The sequence below is a fragment of the Schistocerca piceifrons genome, chromosome 2 (genome assembly GCF_021461385.2).
Source record: "Schistocerca piceifrons isolate TAMUIC-IGC-003096 chromosome 2, iqSchPice1.1, whole genome shotgun sequence".
Classification (NCBI taxonomy): domain Eukaryota; kingdom Metazoa; phylum Arthropoda; class Insecta; order Orthoptera; family Acrididae; genus Schistocerca; species Schistocerca piceifrons.
Genome location: NC_060139.1, coordinates 965,604,457 through 965,628,780, shown reverse-complemented (window position 1 = coordinate 965,628,780; position 24,324 = coordinate 965,604,457).

The window sequence follows — 24,324 nt, the reverse complement described above, 5'->3', positions numbered from 1 at the left end:
TGGCGGAAGCCACCTTGGGAGAGGGTAAGGAGGGTGGAGAGATGGAGACCGGGTGGGACGTGGGAATACAGGTGCGGCAGCAGGCGGGGGAGGGAGAGGATGGGTGATACAAGCAGGTGAGGAGGATCGAGTTTGCGGGAGGTGTACAGGATCTGTGTCCTTTCAAGAAAGAGGAGGAGGTGGGGGAAGGGGGTGAGATCGTACAGGATCCGCGTGGGGGAGGGGAGATGGATGCGATAGGCGAGGCGGAGAGCATGGCGTTCAAGGATTCAGAGGGATTATAAAAGGTGGGGGGGGGCGGAGATCCATGCCGGGTGGGCGTAACAAAGGATAGGGCGGATGAGGGATTTATGGGTGTGGAGGATGGTGGGGGGGTCCAGACGCCATGTACGGCCGGAAAGGAGCTTGAGGAGATGGAGTCGGGAGCATGCCTTGGCTTGGATTGTTCGGAGATGGGGAGTCCAGGAGAGGCGACTGTCGAGGGTGACGCCAAGGTACTTAAGGGTGGGAGTGAGGGCGATAGGACGGCCATAGATGGTGAGAAAGAAATCAAGAAGGCGGAAGGAAGGGGTAGTTTTGCCTACAATGAGCGCCTGGGTTTTGGAGGGATTGACCTTGAGCAACCACTGGTTGCACCAAGTGGTGAACTGATCAAGATGAGATTGGAGTAGGTGTTGGGAGCGCTGCAGGGTGGGGGCCAGGGCAAGGAAGGTGGTGTCATCGGCAAACTGGAGAAGGTGGACGGGGGGTGACGGCGGCAGCATGTCCGCCGTATACAAAAGGTACAGAAGGGGGGAGAGGATGGAGCCTTGGGGCACACCAGCGGAGGGGAAAAAGGTGCAGGAGTCTGTGTTATGGATGGTGATGTAGGAAGGACAGTGGGAGAGAAAGGAGCCGATCAGACGGACGTAGTTACTGGGAAGGGCGAAGGTTTGGAGCTTGAAGTGGAGACTGGAATGCCATACGCAGTCATAAGCTTGTTCGAGGTCCAGGGAGATTGCGGAATGACGGGAATTAAGCTGGTCGGAAAGGAGATGAGGTGAAGGAGAAGGTCGTCAGAAGGGAAGGATAGCCGAAAGCCACACTGGGTAACGGGAAGGTGGCAGTGCTGGCGGAGATGCTGGTGGATGCGATGGGTGAGGATAGATTCCAGGACCTTGCTGAGGACTGAGGTAAGGCTGATGGGATGGTAGGAGGAGACAGTGGACGGCGGTTGGCCAGGTTAAAGGAACATCAGGATATGGGAGGTTTTCCACAGGCCGGGGTAGTAACAGGTGGACAGGACTACATCGTAGAGCCTGGCCAGGGTTGAGAGGAAAGAGACAGGAGCTTCACGAAGGTGACAGTAGGTGACACGATTGTGACCAGGAGCGGTGTTGCGTTTTGCGCGGAGTGTAGCAATGATATTCTGTGTAGTGATAGGGGCATTGAGTTCCGTGTGTGCAATGTTATCCAAGTACTGGAAACCAGGTGCAAGGGGAGGGACAGAGGAGTCAGTTCGATTGCGGACATCAGGGAATAGAGAGTAATCGAACTGGGGATCATCGGGGATGGAAAATACATTGGAGAGGTAGGAGGCAATATGATTGGCCTTACTAAGGGTGTCAGGGAAGGGGTGATCATCATGGAGAAGAGGATAGTAGGGAGAGGGTTTACTTCCGGTAAGGTGACGGAAGGCTGACCAGAACTTGGACGAGTTGATAGGTAGGGTAGCATTTAAACGGGTGCATGTCTGTCGCCAGTCCCGGCGTTTCTTAGCTGCGAGCAAATTACGAATGTGTCGCTGGAGTTGCCGGTGGCGTCATAGTGTGTCCGGGTCACGCGTGCGGAGGAAGGCACGGTAAAGATGGCGGGATACACGAAGGAGGAGGACGGCCTGTGGGGGTAAGGTAGGATGGTGGGGGTGGATGGCGACAGTAGGGACGTGGGCCTCCACGGCCTCAGACAAGGTCTGCTGGAGAAAGGAGGTGGCATGGGTTACATCGTCAGGGTGGTGGTAGGTGAAGGGGTGGCTATCGACCTGGGTGGAGAGGGTTTCCCAGTAGGCATTCCAGATGGCACGGGAATAGTCATGGACATACTTAGGGGGAGGGTCAATACGAGGGTTGGGGGGGGGGCGACGATCGTCTGAAACGGTGAGGAGGACAGGGAGATGGTCGCTACCAATAGGCTCCAGGACATCCACCATTATGCGGCCAAGGAGGTTGGGGGAGGAGAGGATAACATCGGGAGTGGAGTTGGATTCGGGACAGGTGTGCTGGGGGATGGGGATGAGGTCGCCTTGAAGGGAGGAGAGGAACTGATGCCACTACCGTAACTGGGCGGCGGAACGACTATGGATGTTGAGGTCGGCGGCGATCACGTAGGAGAAGAAGGTACGGTCAATGTGGGAGAGAAAGTCGAAGGGAATAGGGGCGTTAGGGCGTACATAGATGGTGGCGCAGGTAACGGTAAGGCCGGGGAAGAAGAGACTGAGGATCAGGTGTTCGGTGGGGTCGGGGAGGAGAGGTTGGAGCCAAACGGGGATCTGGCGGTGGTGACCAATGGCAACTCCGCCACGCGAATCGGGAGGGGATTATCGGAACAGTGAAGGAGGTAGGGCGAAGTGTGGACGGTGTGCTGGGGTTGGAGGAAGGTTTCATTGAGGAGGAAGGCATCCATGCGGTGGGTGGCAAGGGTGTGCAGCAAGAGGTTCTTATTGGCGGGAAGAGAGCGGATGTTGTTGAAAAGGATACGGTGCTGTCGCGCCATGACAGGGATTTAGACGGGAGAAGGTGAAATGCGTCTGGTTGTAGGTGGAAAACAGAACAGACAGCGAGGGAGATCTGTTGGAGGGTGTGGGGGCGCTGAAAAGGATGAACATTTTGAAGGACGATGGTGAGGAATCTGATGATGTCCTCAGCTGTAGGGGGTGGGCGAGGGGAATTGCCAGGAGGGGTGGGGGCGTCCAGAGGGCAGAAAGCAACGGTGAGTTCAGGAGTGGTAGGAGGGGGTCGGGCCTTACATTTCTGGGAGTAAGTAGGATGAAGGAGGTTACAGGTATTGCAGGAGGGGGGGGGGACTGGAGATTGGGGCACTGCCGTAAGAAGTGAGCTTGTCTACAGTGCGGGCAGGTGGGGGCCTTGTGGCACTCAGATGTTGTGTGTGCATTATACCGCAAGCACCTCTGGCAGCGGAGGGATTGAGGAGGGGAATGGGAGGGGTCAACTTTATAACGTTGGTTAAAAAGGAGGGCACCCCATTTCAGGAGACGGTCTATGGAGGGGCGTGCTCGGAAAAGACCCACATAAGGCGGGTGGGGCCGGCAGAGTTGTGGATGTGGCGAACCACATGCACCTCCAGATGGGGATGTGCCTGAAGCTCCGCCAACACCTCCTCCTCCGTGATCGTCGGACTAAGCTGAGTGATCACGGCGGTGAGGGTCGGCGGGTGACGCGGAGGTTGGGGTTGGCAGGAGGGAGGTGGGGAAGGGGCAGGAGTGAGGGAGGCATGAGCGCCAAAGCGGGTGACAGGGATGCAGGAAAGGTGATCTGTGTGGAGGGTAGGGCTGGGGGAGGAGATGAGCACCGAATCACGGCGAGGAGTGAGGAGGGAGATGGGAGCACCAGGAAAATTCTGGCGAAGGAAGAGGGTGAGGTTCCAGGCCTCAAGAAGGAAGGGATCAGGATGAGAGAGGAGGTAGCGGTAGGACGAGACGGTGGTGGGGGAGGAGGAGGAGGGGGCAGGGACAGGTGGGGAGACATCCATGGCATCATGGGCTGGTGAAGGGGGATGAGGCAGAGCCTTTTTGGGAGTAGAGGAGGCAGGGGTGCCACTGGGGCGCTTGACGGCGGCGGAGGAGGTGTGGGGGACGGGAGTGACTTGAATGTGGCGGGGAGTGGCTGGTCCCAGTGCCGATGTCAGCGCTGGAGAAGGTGAGGGCGATGGCGAAGGCGACGGTGAAGACGATGATGATGAAGGCGAAGGGGAGAGTGGACCATGGGCCGTAGCCCTCCGGGCAAACACCCTAGCAGGGGCTGCAGAAACGGAAGGAGCAAAGGGAGGGAGCAGAGGGAAGGGATCAGAGGAGGCGCAGGAGGGAGAAACCGGGGATGGGGCGACAAATAGTGAGGGAGATGGGAGAGTGAGGAGTGGGGGGATGGACTGAGGGGGGAGTGTTGTGGCACACCACATGATAGTGGTGGCGGTGGTGGAGGGGGATGTGTATATGATGGCAGTGGTGGTGGCAGTAGTGGCGGTGGTGTGGGTCGACATTACGAGAAGGGAAAAAGCACAGGACAGGACAAAGTAGGCGACGGAAACACAGAGTAGAAGGGACGGAGAAACTATGAAGGAGACTGGGGCCGAAGCCCCACTCTGCTGCTGCTGACGGGGGAGGCGACCTGGCTGGCAGGCCGGTGGGGACGCTATTGCTGCTGCTGCTGCTGCTGCTGCTGCTGGACGCTGGCTGGGACCGCAGCTGGACGCTGGCTTCTTGGAGGAACCGCTGCTGGCTGCTGGCTGGGACGGCTGCTGGACGCTGGCTGCTGGCAGGAACCGCTGCTGGACGCTGGCTGCAGGCTGCTGGCTGCTGACAGGAACCGCTGCTGGCTGCTGGCTGGGACGGCTGCTGGACGCTGGCAGGAACCGCTGCTGGACGCTGGCTGCAGGCTGCTGGCTGCTGACAGGAACCGCTGCTGGCTGCTGGCTGGGATGGCTGCTGGACACTGGCAGGAACCGCTGCTGGACGCTGGCTGCAGGCTGCTGGCTGCTGACAGGAACCGCTGCTGGCTGCTGGACGCTGGCTGGGACCGCTGCTGGACGCTGGCTGCAGGCTGCTGGCAGGAACCGTTGCTGGACGCTGGCAGGAACCGCTGCTGGCTGCCGGCGGGGACCGCTGCTGGCGAGGACCGATGCTGGCTGGACTGCTGCACGTTGACGGGCTGGCTGGCACCTGTAACACCTATCGCTTCAATTGGTACCGTAATAGCACAATCGAGGGGCGGTATTCAAACGAATTACCGCCGGAGATCTTGGCAGTTCATTCTTCAGAATTACATAATTAGTTTCAGAGAAACTGCTATATTGAGAACATAGGATTTACCGATTTTGAACATGAAACCAATTTCTTATGTGGAAGTTCGTGTTGTTATCCAGAAGTATCGTGTCAAATAGATGGAGCAATACAGTCTGACGCATCATGACCGGGCCAAATATCTCACGAAATAAACGTCAAACTACAAAACTACAAAGAACGAAACTTGTCTAGCTTGGTGGGGGAAACCAGATGGCGCTATGGTTGGCCCGTTAGATAGCGCTGCCATAGGTCAAACGGATATCAACTGCGATTTTTAAAATAGGAACCCCAATTTTTATTACATATTCGTGTAGTACGTAAAGAAATATGAATGTTTTAGTTGACCACTTTTTTCACTTTGTGACAGATGGCGCTGTAATAGTCACAAACATATAGCTCACGATTTTAGACGAACAGTTGGTAACAGGTAGGTTTTTTAAATTAAAATACAGAACGTAGGTACGTTTGGACATTTTATTTCGGTTGTTCCAATGTGATAATTGTACCTTTGTGAACTTATCATTTCTGAGAACGCATGCTGTTACAGCTTGATTACCTGTAAATACCACATTAATGCAATAAATGCTAAAAATTATGTCCATCAACTCGATGCATTTGGCAATACGTGTAACGACATTCCTCTCAACAGCGAGTTGTTCGCCTTCGGTAATGTTCGCACATACATTGACAATGCGCTGACGCATTTTGCCGGGCGTTGTCGGTGGATCACAGTAGCAAATATCCTTCAACTTTCCCCACAGAAACAAATCCAGGAGCGTCAGATCCGGCGAACCTGTGGGCCATGGTATGGTGCTTCGACGACCAATCCACCCGTCATGAAATATGCCATTCAATTCCGGTTCAACCGCACGCAAGCTATGTGCCGGACATCCATCGTGTTGGAAGTACATCGCCATTCTGTCATGCAGTGAAACATCTTGTAGTATCATCGGTAGAATAGTACGTAGGAAATCAGCGTACATTGCACCATTTAGATTGCCATCATTAAAATGGGGGCCAATTATCCTTCCTCCCACTATGCTGCACCATACATTAACCCGCCAAGGTCGCTAATTCATATTTCTTTACGTACTACACAAATATGTAATAAAAATGGGGGTTCCTATTTAAAAAACGCAGTTGATATCTGTTTGACCTATGGCAGCGGCATCTAGCGGGGCAACAATAGCGCCTTCTGGTTTTCCCCTTCAAGCTAGACGAGTTTCGTTCTTTGTAGCTTTTTCGCTTGATGCTTATTTCGTGAGATATTTGGTCCGGTTACTATCAATGGACCACCCTGTATATATAGTTAAGGTTCACCGGCCATTTTACCATCTTCTTCTGTGCTGATGCACAAACAGTGCCCGAACTCCTACGGGAATCGGCAGTAAAGCCGCGAGTAATGAGTACAATGGGCAGGGGCACTATGACTATAGTGCGGGACAATTGAGTTGCGAATGTGGGTTTCACGGGAGGCGTGCCAGAGATGAGTCTCTGCAGTCGCACTATCCTCTGTGTCCTCGGTGGCTCATATGGATAGAACGTCTGCCACGTAAGCAGGAGATCCCGTGTTCGAGTCCTGGTCGGGGCACACATTTTCAACTGTCCCCGTTGCCTTATATCAATGCCTGTATGCAGCTAAGGGTATTCATTTCATTGTAATTTCGAACATATATCGACTATGCTGGCAGCCGCACGCCCATCCCCCAGCATCCCCATGTCAGGCATACAGGAAGCTCAGAGGTCGGAGAGATTATCACTAAGCAGTCGACTGATGAATTTACGTGGGGAGAATAATCGTCCAGTGCAAACACCAATCATTTTGAATCTTCTCATGCAACACACATGTCCGCTTCTGTCGCCGTTCACCCTGCAAACTGGTCACTTCGATATCCCTCGCTGCCACATGCAAGAGCAGACAGGTCGGTGCATTCCTTGTACCTAACTATCCATCACAGGCTGAGCTAATCCATGGTTTCCAGTCGCCGACTCCTCGTAATCAATCCTGCAGCCAGCTGCGGCGCACCGGAAGTCAGGAATCTGTGGCTTGGATGTATACAGTAATCCTAACCAATTCTATCCTGACATAGACCCCACAGTTTCAAAAATCCACTTAACCCAATACGAGGCATCGATGTCGTTGACCATACACCTTGAATTTCTTATCCAAACCGTAGATTCCCACATTTCATACGAGTTATTTACGAAGACAGAACAAATTGTGGCATACACGCTCTTTCGCATCGCTAAAGTATAGTTGTTGTTGTTGTTGTTTTTGGTAAGGCCTTCAGTCTAAAGACTGGTTTGATGCAATTCCCCATGATACTCTATGCGGTGCAACCTTCTTCATCTCCGAGTAACTGCTGCAATCTACATCCTTCTGAATCTATTTAGTGTATTCATGCCTTCGTCTCCCTCTACGACTTTTACCCTCCGCACCTCCCTCCAATACTAAACGTATGGTCTCTTAGTGCCTCGAACGTGTCCTACGAACCGATCCATTTTTTAGTCAATTTATGTCACAAATTTCTCTTCTCCCCAATCCTGTTCAGTACCTCCTCATTAGTTACGTGATCTACCCATCTAATATTCAGCATTTTATTCTATTCTTGTCTAAACTACACTACTGGCCATTAAAATTGATACACCAAGAAGAAATGCAGATGTTACACGGGTATTCATTGGACAAATACATTGTACTACAACTGGCATGTGATTACATTTTCACGCAATTTGGGTGCATAAATCCTGACAAATCAGTAAACAGAACAACCACCTCCGTCCGTAATAACGGACGCCTGGGCATTAAGTCAAACAGAGCTTGGATGGCGCGTACAGGTACAGCTGCCCATGCAGCTTAAACACGATACCACAGTTCATCAAGAGTAGTGACAGGCGTATTGTGACGAGCCAGTTGCACGACCATCATTGACCAGACGTTTTCATTTGTAGAGGGATATGGAGAATGTGCTGGCCAGGGCAGCAGTCGAACATTTTCTGTATCCAGAAAGCCCCGTACTGGACCTGCAACATGCGGTCGTGCATTATGCTGCTGAAAAGTAGGGTTTCGCAGGGATCGAGTGAAGGGTAGAGCCACGGGTCGTAACACATCTGAAATGTAACGTCCACTGTTCAAAGGGCCGTCAATGTGAACAAGAGGTGACAGAGACGTGTAACCAATGGCACTCCATACCATCACGCCGAGTGATACGCCAGTATGGCAATGACGAATACACGCTTCCAATGTGCGTTCACCGCGATGTCGCCAAACACGGATGCTACCATCATGATGCTGTAAACTAAACCTGGATTCATCTGAAAAAAATGACGTTTTGCCTTTCGTGCACCCAGGTTCGTCGTTGAGTTCACCATCGCAGGCGCTCCTGTCTGTGATGCAGCGTCAAGGTCGGCCGGGATTGCTGAGCGGTTCTAGGCGCTACGGTGTGGAACCGCGCGACCGCTATTGTCGCAGGATCGAATCCTGCCTCGGGCATAGATGTGCGTCCCCATCTGTTGACTCAGGGAACGAGACGTGGCTGCCCGATCCATTACAGTCATGCAGATAAGATGCCTGTCATCTCGACTGCTAGTGATACGTGGCCGTTGGGATCCAGCAAGGCGTTCCGTATCACCCTCCTGAACCCACCGAGTCCATATTCTGCTAAAAGTCATTGGATCTCGACCAACGCGAGCAGCAATGTCGCGATACGATAAATCGCAATCACGATAGGCTAATATCCGACCTTTATCAATGTCGGAAACGTGATGGTACGCATTTCTCCTCCTTAAATGAGGCATCACAACAGCGTTTCACCAGGCAACGCCGGTCAACCGCTGTTTGTGTATGAGAAATCGGTTGGAGACTTTCCTCGCGTGAACACGTTGTAGGTGTCGCCACCGGCGCCAACCTCGTGTTATTGCTCTGAAAAGCTAATCATTTGCGTATCACAGCATCTTCTTCCTGTCGGTTAAATTTCGCGTCTGTAGCACTCATCTTCGTGGTGTATCGATTTTCATGGCGAGTAGTGTATTTATTGCCCGTGTTTCACTTCCATGCATGATTACACACCATACAAATACTGTATCGAAAGACTTCCTGACACTTAAATCTATACTCGATTTTAACAAACTTCTTCTCTTCAGAAACGCGTTCCTTGCCATTGCCAGTCTACATTTTACATCCTCTCTACTTTGACCGTCATCAGTTATTTTACTCCCCAAATAGCAAAACTCCTTTACTACTTTAAGTGTCTCATTTCCTAATCTAATTCCCTCAGCATCACCCGATTTAATTCGACTAAATTCCATTATTCTCGTTTTGCTTTTGTTGATGTTCATCTTATAGCCTCCTTTCAAGACACTGTCCATTCCGTTCAACTGCTCCTCGAGGTCCTTTGCTGTCTCTGACAGAATTACAGTGTCATCGGAAAACCTCAAAGTTTCTATTTAATCTCCATGGGTTACTTTTTGTGCAACACTACAGCATAGGGCATATTTCCCCCAAGTATTTTCTCATTAGATAAAAAGATACCTTTTCGTGTGAGCTTAATATCTGATACGTCCTGCATCAGAGGACTAGAAAATTAATCTCATGATGGAGTGCTAATTGCTCTACCTCTGTCACAGGTGGCGCCCTCACTTTCCAACGCTCCTGAAGTAAACAAATGCCACGTCACATACGAAGTCTCAGAGGTCCACGAGAAAGACAGACGGCGTCGCGTACGTCACGAAGGTAGCACTGAACTCGCTCGCTCGCTCAGCTCAGCAGACAAAATGCGTTTCTAAACCTGTTAACTCGCAGCTGGGCGTCTAAGTTCTAACGAGAATTGCATCTTCCACTGGAATCTGCTATTACGAAGTCTTACTGATTAACAGAACTACAGCAAAATTTAATTTAAGATCAATACTCGATATAAATGGTGTAACGGCTTGTTAATACACTACTGGCTATTAAAATTGCTACACCACGAAGATGACGTGCTACAGACGCGAAATTAAACCGACAGGAAGAAGATGCTATGATATGCAAAATGATTATCTTTGCAGAACATTCACACAAGGCTGGCGCCGGTGGAGACACCTACAACGTGCTGACATGACGGAAGTTTCCAACCGATTTCTCATACACAAACAGCAGTTGACCGGCGTTGCCTGGTGAAACGTTGTTGTGATGCCTCGTGTAAGGAGGAGAAATGCGTACCATCACGTTTCCGACTTTGATAAAGGTCGGATTGTAGCCTATCGCGATTGCGGTTAATCGTATCGCGACATTGCTGCTCGCGTTGGTCGAGATCCAATGAGTGTTAGCAGAATATGGAATCGTTGGGTTCAGGAGGGTAATGCGGAACGCCGTGCTGGATCCCCACGGCCTCGTATCACTAGCAGTCGAGATGACAGGCATCTTATCCGCATGGCTGTAACGGATCGTGCAGCCACGTCTTGAACCCTGAGTCAACAGAGGGGGACGTTTGCAAGACAACAACCAGCTGCACGAAGAGTTCGACGACGTTTACAGCAGCATGGACTATCAGCTCGGAGACCATGGTTGCAGTTACCCTTGACGCTGCATCACAGACAGGAGCGCCTGCGATAGTGTACTCAACGACGAAACTGGGTGTACGAAAGGCAAAACGTCATTTTTCGGATGAATCCAGGTTCTGTTTTCAGCATGATGACGGCCGGATCCGTGTTTGGCGACATCGCGGTGAACGCACATTGGAAGCATGTATTCGTCATCGCCATACTGCCGTGTCACCCGGCGTGATGGTATGGGGTGCCATGAGTTACACGCCTCGGTCACCTCTTGTTCACATTGACGGGACTTTGAACAGTGGACGTTCCATTTCAGTTGTGTTACGACCCGTGGCTCTACCCTTCATTCGATCCCTGTGGAACCCTACATTTCAGCAGGATAATCCACGACCGCATGTTGCAGGTCTTGTACGGGCCTTTCTGGATACAGAAAATGTTCGACGGCTGCCCTGGCCAGCACATTCTCCAGATCTCTCACCAATTGAAAACGTCTTGTCGTTGGTGGCCGAGAAACTGGTTCGTCACAATACTCCAGTCACTACTTTTGATGAACTGTGGTATCGTGTTGAAGCTGGCCGGCCGGAGTGGCCGAGCGTTTCTAGGCGCTGCACTCTGGAACCGCACGACCGCTCCGGCCGCAGGTTCGAATCCTGACTCTGGCATGGATGTGTGTGATGTCCTTAGCTTAGTTAGGTTTAAGTAGTTCTAAGTTCTAGGGGACTGATGACCACAGCAGTTAAGTCCCATAGTGCTCAGAACCATTTGAACCATTTTTTTGTTGAAGCTGCATGGGCAGCTGTACCTGTACACGCCATCCATGCTCTGTTTGACTCAATGCCCAGGCGTATCAAGGCCGTTATTACCGTTAGAGGTGGTTGTTCTGGGTACTGATTTCTCAGGATCTATTCACCCAAATTGCGTGAAAATGTAATCACATGTCAGTTCTGGTATAATATATTTGTCCAATGAATGCTCGTTTATCATCTGAATTTCTTCTTGGTGTAGCTATTTTAATGGCCAATAGTGTAACATTTAGTCTCTTCTGCTTTACGGTACTCATTATATGCTGGAGGTGGTGCCTTATGCAACTGGTAATCATTTTAACATGATTTTATTTTACTGTATGCCAGTACAACCGCAACAAATTATAAGTAGGACTTCTCATCAGTGTAGAACTAATAATAGTAAGATTTCATAATAGCGGATTCCAATAGAAGATTCAGTTTTCGTTTGTACGGACAAGCCTAGTTACGAGTTAACAGGTGTAGAAAAGTAGTTTGTCTGCTGATTTGAGCGAGCGAGCGAGCGAGCGAGCGAGCGCAGGACTACCTTCGTGACGTACACGCCGCGGCCTGTCTTTCTCGTAGGCCTCGTGAAGTCTCTGAAGGTAACAGCACAGAGAAGTTGAAATATCAGGTTTGTACTACATATCACTTTATATATTCGACAATATAGCTGATGTCATTGAGATGGTCGTATCTTCCTATGTAGGTGGGAGATTGAAATTTCGTTAAAAGATCTCGCGGCAACGAAAAACCTCTTATTACCACTCCAAATCTTGAATCAAATCTGTGGTACTCGTGCCCTTGCCTTCACCAGCCCTGTGGCATGCTGTTGATATTAAATTTGATAACCTAATTAATTAAACTGACCATGAGAGTCACTTTGCATGGCGAGTAATTTTTTTGCAGCAGTCGGATTACACTCGTCAGGTAGCTCAAATGGGAATAGCTGGATGAAGACGATGCTCTTTTCAAAGGAACGCTGTTGAGAACCGACATTTGAAGCTGACTGTAGAAGGTTTCTACTGCCGCCAACATACATTTCGCGGAAGGAAAAGAGAACAGAAACTAGCGCTATGAGGAGGCACATAGGCAGTCTTTTCCCCTCGCTCTATTTGCGACTGGAATAGGAAAGGGAATGATTAATAGTGGTATAGGGTGTCCTCCACCACACACCACATGATGGCTTGCGGCGTAAGCATACAGACGTAAATGTAAATTTAGTCTACCTATTAAGATGTCAGTCGATCCATTCACAGGCACACAAAACTCACAGAATAATGTTGTCCCTTATTTATGGAGAAAACAAAATGCGGAAATTCTGCTGCTGATTGTCTCTCGGTAAAAATCTTCGTATTAGCTCCTAATTTTCTCATTACAGTCACTTCGCGAGACAAATGTAAGAGGTTGTAATATGTTTTCCCACAATGCTTGGAAGAAACGGTGTAGAGCTCACCTCTCCCCCTTTGTCAGACTACCGCCAACCTGGTAGCACAGACCATAAGCCAGGCTGTCGACTACACGTGATGTTCAGCACACAGGGATATCGACTTGTTCGCAACAACTGCGGACCCAGATCTATACAGAATTCTGCCGACGAGACTGCTCGAGCACGCCGCGCGCGTCCACACATTGCCGCTCGGTGTCACCTCGCTGTCTCCTGGTGGAAAGGAGTCCTTCACTTAGCCAGCAACCGATCAGAGACATTAGATGCGAACGGCTACTATAGACGTAAGTGATATGGAATGTGCATGGCACATTTGCGTTTCTGTGGTTACGTGAATAGTTCCAATAAAATTAGATACACCTAACAGCTATCATGTATTTACATCATTATTCATCTGTAGGAACGGGTTCATCCAGTACCGAAAATCAACTTGCATAAGGATAACATTTCAGGTACAATATCGCAAAAGGAAAGAAATAACGAAGTATCAGTTTGGTAGGGTTCGATCAAGATTTTCATGGTGTAGCACGTCCCATTTTCGTCTCTGTAAAACTGGGCTACACCGTCTAATCAGATAGTGGAAAAATAAAATCAGTGATGTGGCCGGAAACATTGGAAAACGGCCGTTGCAGTGCGAGCATCTTTCACAAATCGAGCACTATGCGGCTTGTCCAAGCGGAGGTTCGGGTCCTCCCTCGGGCATGGGTGTGTTGAAACGTCCCCTTAGAAAAATTATAAATGATTGTGCTTAAACTGACACACAATATTTTTTAGCGCAACGCAATCTGACTTTCAATAATCCCTACAAAAGAATGGCCCTGACTAACATTAACCTATACTTTCACAAATCACTTAACTCACAAGAATCTTCGTTGCTCGAACTATGCAATACAGCGAGCGCCAATACTGCCAGCTAAATAAAAGATTCTAACTACTGAAGGCACTAACTACTGATAGGCATAGTTAGCAAATGAAAGATTTTGATAGAGAACAAACAATGTATTTTACCTTAATAGTGTTCAAAAGTCATAATATATATATCAGTTCATGACATCCAATCTTACAAATTTACTCTCTCTGTTGGACACACGTCCAGATGGTCCGCTCTCAAAACTCTGCCATCTCACTCCCCACATCCACCACTGCTGGCGGCTCACCACCAACTGCGAAACGCTACGCGCTGTTAACATCCAACTGCCCAACACTACAATAGCAAACGACAATGCAAACCAGCCACAGACTGCACACAGCACAGCCAGTGATTTTCATACAGAGAGCTACGTGGCGTCACCAATAAAAAAACCTAAACAGCCTACTTACAGTCTGTGCTTGTCCTTAGGATAATCTAGGTGTGTAAGCTTAGGGACTGATGACATTAGCAATTAAGTCCCATAAGATTTCACACACATCTGAACATTTTTGAGCAAACCGAGTATCCACATGCATGCACTCGTCAGCTGACTGACCGTCCTTTACCAGCCGACTCTGTCCGCTGGGGGAGTGCATCTCTGCAACAGGAACAGGGAGGTGCCAATTGAGGAGACGCGGAAGCTGTGATAGCTGTCGGCCAGTCAGAGTTCTGGGCAGGCGTTTTTCAGTTGAACGCTTCGTATCCTTTTCGAAATCGGTCTTCTCCAGGGCAGCGCATCGAACAGAAGTCATTTCCCAGTAAACACTTGTGTATCTGATATGGGCGCATTCTGTAAGCACTTTCAGCATAATGATGAGACTGCAGCAAGCTGTGAGCATTGCGTTGCATTCATGTCATTTGAAATCGATAGTGTGTTGAGGTGACATAAAACTGTCCTTTTTGCATTGTATTTTGCGTTCCGCCTTCCCGTGGAGAATGTTAAGCCTCTGTTCTCGTTTTTGATTTAATCAGAAACTGTGATGATCGGTTTCCGTTTCTGAGTTAACCATGCGTAAAAATAGTGAAATACAAGCTGATCTCTTATTTAGCAAGTCACATTTCAGTAGTGTGTGAATTTATTTTTGCGTTTCCTTGTGCCATGATGTCAAGAGCATATGTTAAACGGCTTAATCCGATGTTTGTGCTTTTGCTTGACGACTTGCTCGAACTTTACACTGGATTTTTCACACGTTTCGTCTTAGCGAGTTTTTTATCCTACATATTTTCCTTTGTTTACAAATTCCATCATGTACTTTCGTGTGTCAATATTTAAGGATTGCTTCAAAAAAACATTGCTGTTCACTTATACTGCAATTTGCTCATGGACTACCATGCAAAGATGTGCAGCACTTGCAGACATTTTCCATAGCAGCTTTTCAGTAATTCAGCTGAGGTGAAAATATCGTGCATCGCGACACGAGGTGACAGATGGCGGCATCGTAAACTCTTGTTGCGGCACAAAAGCTATCAGTTTTTATATCATTAGGCTGTGCAGACCACAAAGGACGAACAGAGTTGCCCGCGACGGAAAGTTCTGGGTTTCCAACCTGGTGGCAGTGATAAAATACCACAACGTTTCGAAGATGATGAATAAGACCCTCTTCGAAACGTCTGAGTATTTGAACCATGTCACATGGCAGGAAACCCGAGAGCAATTCATCAATAGTATACGCCGGGAAAGTCTACATTCACACATCTGTCCAGCCAAACTGAGCTTTAAGGCTCAATTTATCGTGCTTTGAGATAGGATAGGATGGTGTTTGCATTCAATATTCTAATTCAGGTCTTAGCAATATGACCTGCCATTTACTGAGGTGGCTGAGAAAATCTCGTCGCGAAAAGTACAACGCCCCATCGGGACGGTGCATGGGTCCTGAGGTAGAAATCAAAAGAATTGAGAGAACATAACCACTGAGAATAAAATACTCAATTTTTGTAGATCGACTCCTCGCTGAAATCCAAATACAAGTTCTTGGGAAATGCTGATACAACTTAAACAGTTTAGTTCACGATAAACATAAATTTGGATACCGGTTCTAAGGTACGATTTCCGCAGAGTAAGTTATGTCTTCACCAAGACTATACTACACTACTCTATACCGGAGCCACAGAACAACTCGGCTAGAACTCCGTGAGAACTCGCACGAAATCGACTGTGGACGAAGTGCCTCAGCTGCAGCAGGACGGTCACTCTATATCCTTGTGATCAATGGCACAAGTTATGCCCTCTTCGAAACTTGATACTTGTAGTCAGACTACGTTGTTGACTGGATCACGTTCACTCCTTCCGGATATATTTCAGGGTAGAAAGTGGGCTCAGAATCTTACCCGAACACTCAAAAGGAATAGTTGGCGTTCAATGCCGCAGTATGCCTCTGACGCCGTTGACTTACAAGGGGAGCGTATGAACTTCACCATACCGATTTCATTCACAATGACGGGGCGTGCAGCGCACGACTGCGAGCTCAAGATATGTAAAGAGGAAGACGCAACTATCAATCGTTTTCGACGAAATTAACTTTGAAAATTTTAGCCCTGCTTATACGCTTTGTAGAATCGCTGGTATTCAAGGAGTCTGCAGCCGAGGGATAAACTCTTAGCCTCAAAAGCGTGAAGTCTCTGGACTGAAACTCGCTTCTGGTACTTGTTTTCATTCCCGCGTAATTCTAACAACAGATTTGCTATGACTGCGCCAATTAGCAGTATTTAATGATTTATTTATTGTTTTAATAATCTTTATCCAGAATTGAAAAAGGGTTTTTCTTTTCTTTTTTTTTCTTTTTTGTTTAGAGAGATTGGAAATAAAAACGGATGCAGAAGAGCTTTCAATCAAATCAGTATAATAGTCACATATCTATATTATTGTATCTACATATGAGACAAGTATAATGAGTAACCTATGGAGCACTGTGTAAGAGGTCCATGATTAAGGAATTTGTTGCTAGCACATGTAATTTCGATGGATTGCTCAAGCGCTGTCTGCGACATGTAAGTTATAAGAGAATCTCAGACCAGAGAGCAGTGTTGTCAGCACTAGGAACCAGTAGCGAGCAGTCTGGTGTGTCGAGTCGGCCGGGCCGGTCGTGTGGAGCGCTGCCGGTGTCTAAGCGATGTAGTGTAAGGTAAAAGCAGCTTCGCGCATATGTACTACTGTTACATCAAGTCGCATGTAATTATTTTTTTAAAATCTCTTAATAATAATCTTTCTTATAAAAATTAACTTTTGACAATCACTCATTTCAATTTAAAGAATTTACTAATTTCTCCAATCCATGGTCCTCCCGATTATTGTAAAGAAATATCAGTTGTTTCTTTTTATACACGACAAAGGAGCAGATATATACGCGTTATCCGGCGACCTTGTTGAGGTAAGAATTTTCAATTTATTCAGAATGATCTTTCAGGGCCATGACGCAGCGCTGCTGACGTCCAAAATTTACCAGTTTAAAGTCACAGTCAATTATTGAAAGGCTATAAGTGAGCCACAATTTTATTGAGAGGTTAGTCATTTTATTATCAATAGGTTACGGAATTTATTTATTGCGAGGTCACTCTGAAATGTGAATGCTATACATATTATTTTTATCTGTTGGGAGCTTACACTGAATGAGAATGATATAAATAATTATATTTTACTGTTGGGAGGTTTCGGGGTTTTTCTGTTGGGGGGTTACAACTGTACGAATCAGGATGATACTGATCGTAGAAATATAGAAAACAATAATTTTTGCGTCTTATAGCACACGTAATGAATGCCGAGTTTCTGCATGTACATAGTTTTGTGTGTGTGTCTTTTGCAAAACAAACTTCGGTTATATCTATAAACAGTTCTTGGTTATCACACGATTTCATGGCGTGCCACATATATCTGTTGTTAGAATTATGTGAAAATAAAAGAACAAAAACCGGAAGTGAGATATTATCCAGCGACCTCACACAATCAAGCGTTTACTCGCTCGGCTGAATAGTAACGACCATACAAATATATAACCGCGCCGAAAATTTTCAAACATGATTTTCTCAAAAACGGTTGAGAGTTGTGCCCTCCTGTTTACAAGTGTTGCAGTCCTAGTCGTGGTCTAAACACCCTGCCAGTATGAATAAAATCAGAGGAGGTAAGCCTTAAACTCAGTCGTTAATCGGGTACTGTTAGTAACACGAGACGATTCAGTTTTCTGCTGCGTCGTTTAGCTCACGGTGCCCCGTAACATGTGACAGTTGCAGCGGCGAGGTTTGCGGCTAAGCGGGCGCGGCGCTGGTGACGTCAGCAGAGGCAGTCCGCCATCCGGCTGTCAGGGCGCAACGCGGAGGCCGTCTGCAGCCGACGACTGGTGTCACCTCCGGCGTCAGCTTCAGCTTCAGCTTCAGTTTCAGCGGCCGCCACCCGCCGCCGCGGAAGAGGTGCCTCCTTGGCTGCGGCCGCGCTATCGATTACGCAAGGAGGCGCGGGGCGCGGCACGTGGACGGCGGCGCCTTGCGGCTCCGGCGGCCACGTGAGCCCGCCGCCTGACGGCCGCGCGCTCGGCTGACGGACGCCGGCCGCCTGTCCGCTGCAGCCGCGCCGCCCACGCAGCGGCAAGGCACCCGCCACCACCCGTCTCTCTTCCGCCGCCACTCTCAAGGGGCCGCACCACTCCTCTGCTTTGTTTCCACTGACTTGACAAAATGGCTCTGAGCACTATGGGACTTAACTTCTGAGATCATCAGTCCCCTAGGTCTTAGAACTACGTAAACCTAGCTGACATAAGGACATCACGCACATCCATGCCCGAGGCAGGATTCGAACTTGCGACCGTAGCGGTCGCGCGGTTCCAGACTGTAGCGCCTAGAACCGCTCGTCCACCTCGGCCGGTCACTTGACGTGACAAATATCATGGGATGACCCCTACTGCCGTATCGCACCTCCATTTGCCCGGCTAGTTCAGCGAGTCGACGTGTGAACTACTCTGGAAGTCGTTGGAAGTCCCCTGCAGAAATTGAAAGGAGGCTGTCTTATTTCCCGTTGCGATTTTCAATAAGTTTTCGCCATAATTTTGAATGAAGTCTGAATTTGATCGAGCCGTGGTAAAAGCTGCTGTTCCGAAGAGCGCGCCGCAGCGCGTAGTGGGAAGCAGTCACCCTCCGTTTCGGGCGGTGGCGCCGCTGCGGCAATCGCAGCTTTGGTGTCCCCCTCTGGTGGGAAAGGAGAAAGATTGCCTGTTCACGTGCATTTAAGGGGCGCTATTGGCTCGCTAGTCGGTCTGGGTCAGTCTCTCGTCACCAGCTTGCTAGTCTGTCTCTCGTCGGCATTTATTAGGCAGTTAGCGTCCGTCTGTCGTTCGGAGTGCTAGTATGTCTGTCGTTCGGATCAACCTTTAAAGCCGGCAAAATGAGAGTCTTTCCACTCCGCCAGTAAGAGAAATCACCGAGTGGTCACCCGGTCGGGGCTTAGTTCCTCCATCTGGGTCTGCGCGTTAGGCCGCCAGTCTGCTCGAGTTTGCTCAGGCAATGGTCATTGACGGTTGAATCGACCGGTCGGTCGGTCGCGCACTGAGACACAAGATGACCGTCTTGAGCGTCTGCCACGTGAGTCCAATGGGCCACGGCGTATAGCGAGGGGTAGTGACTTCGCGGTCGACACGAGAGCAACAGGAGTCAAACCACGACATCGGTCTGACCGGTGTGACCTGCGACGCCGTGAGACGGGAGATCGGCGCTCCTTCCTACGTCCATTGAAGCGACTGGCAGCGGACGGTTCGGGAGAGCGATCTGGGGGTGCTGCGCCAGATATTCTAGAAAAATCGCAGTTTATTAGAAGTTAAGTGATTACTGATATATTGTTGGATTTACTCTTGTTAAATTCTACTTGTTTTCTTGGTGAGGTGACCAGCCGTTTTGCTTTCGTCCCACCATTCTTCTCCGTTTGCCCATCCGCTGGAAGGTGTTTGTTTATAAATTGGGTGGTCCGTTTTTCCCTTGTGGGGTAGGGGCGGGTTAGAGCAACCTGCGGTTCGGGTTGTTCGGTAATCTCCCTATCAATCTACCGTACGTTAGCAGCTGCCTCTATCATGTTTGTGGGATTTGGTGTGTTAACGAATTTATTGCTTGGCCTAATACCTGAAATATGTTTTGATCTTTCTAAACTTTGATATTATTGCCTATGATCTTGACAGGCGGTATCTGTGTACTGTAGAGCATCTTAACTATTGTTTGCCCAACCTTGTAGAATTTTATATAAGATTGCATTTCATGGGCATTTATTTAAATGAGCATTTTAGTATATAAAGTTGCCACCCTTTCACTGTAAGACTTTTCTTAGAAGTTTTAATCAAGTTGCACCTTCGGTGGCAAGGTTAATATTTTAATAGTTAGTGTTTTGTACCATTTCCATCCCTTCTACGGGGGGTACATAGTTTGTATCCTTGTGTAAATTGTTAAAACTCTTAGTTTAAAGTTAGCTGGTGTGTTGCAGATTTGCACCAGTGTAGTCGTTCAGGGGCTGATGTGAGCGGTCGTAACCTCGGCCGTGTCAAAAGGGAGCGGCAGGGTTCTCTGCCCGAAAGCTCATACACTCAAAACTTGTTTCTTTCTGCCTCTGAATAAATTGTAACTTTGATATTTAGAGGGTGCTTTCTGATTATAATTTTAAATCTGTTTCTTTTAAAAACTGCTTTTACACACTATTAAGAAGAATAAATTTCCCATTTGTTAAATGGAATTTGGTTATGATTACATCAGCTACTCCCTGGCAACTACTTCCATGCTTACATAGTGTGATTAAATGTGTTAATGTCCTTGATGAATCGCTAATAGATAAAATAGATTCTTAAGAATATTCTTTGAAAATAAATCACGGTTCATTCATAAATGTATTCAACCTGTGTAGATTCTATATAACCATATTCTTTGTCTGTCCCACAGACCACAGATCTTGGTCAGAGAGGTCACTTATTTTGAAGCGAGTAGCAGGCAATGTGTTTTGTACGCAGTCTGGCAATGTACTCGGTTTCAACAGAATGGAAGCTGGCCTGCCGTGTAGTGGAGGCAGTATTATTTAGGGGATTTGTTTTGAGTAAAGAAAACGAGATTATATCCGTAGAAGAATGTTAAAAGAGGAAATTTCAAGGTAATTCAGTTTGTTATACACTGAATAGTCAAAGAAACTGGTACACCTGCCTAATATCGTGTAGGCCCCCGGCGAGCACGCAACAGTACCACGACACGATGTGCCATGGAGTCTACTAATGTCTGAAGTAGTGCAGGAGGGAACTGACACCAAGAATCCTCCAGGGCCAGCGGAAGAGTTTAAACTCAGAAGAGTGTTCCTGGAGCTACTCACTAGCGATTCTGGAGGTGTGGGGTGTCGCATTGTCCTGCTGGAATTGCCCAAGTCCATGGTAATGCGCAATGGACATGAATGTATGCAGGTGATCAGAAAGGATGCTTACGTAGGTGTAACATGTCAGAGTTGTATCTAGACCTATCAGGGGTCCCATATCACTCCAACTGCACACGCCCCACACCATTACAGAGCCCCAATCAGCTTGAACAGTCCCCTGCGGACATGCAGGGTCCATGGATTCGTGAAGTTGTCTCCATGCCTGCACACGTCCACCCGCTCGATACAATTTGAAACGAGTCTAGTCCAACCAGGTAACATGTATCCAGTCATCAACAGTCCAATGGCGGTGTTGACGGGCCCTGGCAAGGCGTGCTGTCATCAGGGGTACACGAGTGGGTCTTCGGCTCCGAAAGCCCATAGCGATGATATTTCGTTGAATGGTTCGCATTCTGATGCTTGTTGATGGCCCAGCATTGAAATCTGAAGCATTTAACGGAAGGGATGGTTGCCCTTCTGTTAACGTTGAACGATTCTCTTCAGTCATTCTTGGTCCCGTTCTTGGTGGATGTTTTTCGGCCCCAGCGATGTCGGAGATCTGATGTTTTACTAGATTACTAATATTCACGGTACGGTTGTGAAATGGTCGTACCGGAAAATGCCCACTTCATGGCTACCTCGGAGATGCTGTGTCCCATCGCTCGTGCGCCGACTATAACATCATGTTGAAACTCGCTTAAATCTTGATAGCCTGCCATTGTATCAGCAATAACGGTTCTAACAACCGCGTCAGACACTTGTTGTCTTATATAGCCGTTGCCGACCACAGCGCCGTGTTCTGCCTGCTTACATATCTCTGTATTTGAATACGCAGGCCTATACTAGTTTCTTTGGCGCTTCAGTGTATGTATATTTGTAACTGTCTAATTTCTTATTGTTGGACCATTGCATACGACTGACGTTCACTGCAGAAATATTATAATGCAACATAAGGTTTTGTCTTATAATTGAAACAAGTGTTAAAGAAGGTAACTGTACACAGGAGAGTTATTAGGAAATATTTTGTTAACTTGCCTAGGTGTTTGAACTTCGTGAAAATGTGTATTGTTGTCATGGCTTAATGAACCATAGTTTAGCTTGGAGCCTTTGTTGTCATTTACCAGGCGTTAAATTTAGTTCCTGGATTATCATTCTTTACCTTTATGAATGTGTTTGTACGCTTGGATTGAACATAGCGAGTTGTATGCTGTAGAAGGATTTTGTGAAAATTGGTAAGATACCGTCTTGCATTGCACATTGCAAGTACAGCAAATGAAATTTAGATTTGGACAGTCAGATCAATATTCCTAATAGAAACAGGTTGCAGAACAATTGAGCGTTCCGCGCGCACAGGTAAGCCAACAAATTTAGTTATCATCAAGATTCTTGTCCACTGTAAGGTACAGTATGTGTCGGAATGGTAGAGGTTGCAAATCAGTAAAAAAATTCAGAAAGGGGCTATCTTATAAGTTTTCAAGCAATTTTATCGGAAAGTCAGATGCATTAAACTTTAGGTTCATTTACTGTGTAATTAAATTAATAGTTGTGGTACAGTCATTATTTGCAGGACTAAAGATAAACCGGCCGGGGTGGCCGAGCGGTTCTAGGCGCTACAGTCTGGAACCGCGCGACCGCTACGGTCGCAGATTCGAATCCTGCCTCAGGCATGCATGTGTGTTAGTTAGGTGTAAGTAGATCTACGTTCTAGGGGACTGATGACCTCAGAAGTTAAGTCCCATAGTGCTAAGAGCCATTTGAAGCATTTTGAATTAAAGATAAAAATGACAATATTCGAGGCCAACATTTTAATCTGAGTCGTTTGCTTTACAGTCAAATAGCGTGTGTGAATTTCACTGAAAATGGATTGCTCTCTCACAGAGGAATTGTTTGCTGTACTGGCTAGTTTGGATCTTGCATCGTGTATTTAGTATTTCCACGTCAAAATAAGTTTTACCAATTTCTCAGATTCCAACCAGACTAAAATACGAGAATTATGAACATGATAAAGTTTCAAAATATCGATCCGTTGTGCCTCTACAGCCGTCCATAATGGTGAAAGTATTGCCAGTACAGAATTTTGTGCAGAATTGACCTCTCCATTATGCACTATTAATGTTCAGCTGATTTCGGTGCCAAACCATTCGCTGGAATTGGCAGAATGTTCTTCAAACCAATCGCGAATTGCCTTTTGCTGTAGTCATTGTGTGTGACAACAGGCCAGTTCAACAATTTATTTCTTGTTATATGAGTGAGGGGGGGGGGGGGGGGTCTGGCAGCAGTGTAACATGCTGCTCTACAGCAAAGTTAAAAAACATAATGAGAATACAAACAAACAAACAAGAAAAACAGGCGATAAAACGGCGACAGTGTAAAAACCGGAAAATGGCGGTAAGTTGTGGGATTTAATATATATATAAACACTGCGGTGACGATACGGATGAAGACACATCAGAAGCAGACAGGCAGAATTAAAAACACGGCGACAGTCTGATTTCTGTTCGCACGAAATAAAAAACACAACTAGCGACAGTATGGCGGCTGTTCGCAACAATGACAGGGGACGCACAACACTAAACACTCACAACAGCACTATACAGGTGACACGGCGGTAGATTGGGGGGGGGGGGGAGGGGGAGGACCCGTACCTGTGAGGGGGAAAAGGGGGGAGGAGAGGAAAAGAAAAAAGGGGGAACCGATGGAGGGAGGGGACATAGATAGGAACATAAAATATTCCTTTAATTATGTATCGTTCCTTCCCAAGAACTAGTCTGCGAACCTAAATAAACTTTTCTAATTGGCCGTACCCCTTCTCAAGCACTTAATGACTTTTTATTACATTAACCTTTTACTATATGTACACGACGTTTTTTACCGTTATGATTACTGCCTTTTTGCCTGGGTTTTTTGGCATTCGTAGCCTTCACTCGTGATGATATGCTGCTACCTTGCGGCCACTTTACTTTCCTTGCGTGGCTCTCCAGCCACGGATGTTCAATTCCTATGTAATATGGTATACTTACGTTGACTCAGTACACCGTATGGTGTCTGTTTCCTTAATTTGTATGTATAACATCTGTCTATACCACATTTGTACAAAGTGTTCGCAGCTTGTAATTGGTTTTGTAAAATGCTCCTTCCTGGATCTGATGACATTTTCGAAGCGTGTCATTAAAAAGATTGGTCACAAAAGTATCTGTGCCTTCACACACGTGACCAGGACACACTACGACCCCACTGCCA